This window comes from Rhincodon typus, unplaced genomic scaffold, assembly GCF_021869965.1.
Source record: "Rhincodon typus isolate 14 unplaced genomic scaffold, sRhiTyp1.1 hic_rhity00000069, whole genome shotgun sequence".
Classification (NCBI taxonomy): domain Eukaryota; kingdom Metazoa; phylum Chordata; class Chondrichthyes; order Orectolobiformes; family Rhincodontidae; genus Rhincodon; species Rhincodon typus.
In genome coordinates this window covers 126,318-127,474 of record NW_025965707.1, presented here as the reverse complement: position 1 = coordinate 127,474, position 1,157 = coordinate 126,318, and the positions used below count along the sequence as shown (strand labels likewise).

The 1,157-nt window shown below is 43.9% G+C and overlaps 1 protein-coding gene across 1 annotated transcript in view; it reads right to left on the bottom strand.

The window, feature by feature from the left end:
• Nucleotides 1–1,157, bottom strand: part of LOC125488219 (scavenger receptor cysteine-rich type 1 protein M160-like) — an 18,203-nt gene that overhangs the window by 957 nt on the left and 16,089 nt on the right. The window lies entirely within an intron of this gene.

Sequence of the window (1,157 nt, the reverse complement as noted above, 5' to 3'; positions counted from 1 at the left end):
TTTAATCTGGCTTGACATGATTTGATCTGATCTGATCTGGTTTGAATGTGATTTGATGTGATTTGATTTGATTGTATGTTCTTGATCTTATTGATTCAATTTGATGTGATTTGATTTGATTCTGATTTAATCTGGCTTGACATGATTTGATCTGATCTGATCTGGTTTGAATGTGATTTGATGTGATTTGATTTGATTGTATGTTCTTGATCTTATTGATTCAATTTGATGTGATTTGATTTGATTCCGATTTAATCTGGCTCGACATGATTTGATCTGATCTGATCTGGTTTGAATCTGATTTGATGTGATTTGATTTGATTCCGATTTAATCTGGATTGATCTGATTCGAATTGATTCTGATTTAATTTATCGTTGTCACTCGCAAATCGGATAAAATGTGCCGTACATCGGTACACTTTTTGTGGTCGACTCTCAAAGACTCAGACGCAGGGATAGGAAGTATTATCGCTAAAATGATGGCTCCAGTGTAGGTGGAGCAACACGTTATAAAGAAAACAACGAGCAATTTCCAAATGGATATGGATAATTGAGGTGAATGGGCCAACATTTGGCATCTGGTGGTTAACGTGGGTAAGTGTGAGGGTGGTTTATTTGGAGGTATAGAAAGACACATTATCACAAATGGAGGAAAACTTCAGAGCGTTTCAGTGCAGAGGGACCTGGGAGTCCTTGTGCACGAAACGCAGAATGTTATTTCACACGTACAGTCAGTACTATGGAGAGCAAGTGGCATCTATTGCAAAAGGAATGGAATCCAAAGTGGGGTTCACAGCCACTCTGCAAAGTATCGGCGTTTCTGCCTCCGGGGCACACCAGAGAGTTTCAGTCCCCTCTACTCGAGGAGGGATGGAGCTGCGTCAGAGGCGGTTCAGAGAAACGGAGGAGAGTAGCTAAAGCGCCACAGCCTCACTCGAGGAGCGAAGTAGATGCGTCGGAGGCAGTTCGGAGGAGATTCACTCGATCGATCCCAGAAGATGAGGGGTCTGCCTTATGGAGAGAGACGGGGCAGTTTCTCTGGGGTTCAGGAGAGGAGACCTGATGGCAGGAGTGTGAGACTGAGAATGGAGACAGGCAGAGGATGTTCCCTCAGGTGGGACACTCTAGAACGAGAGGGTCGCCGGTTTGGGAGAAGG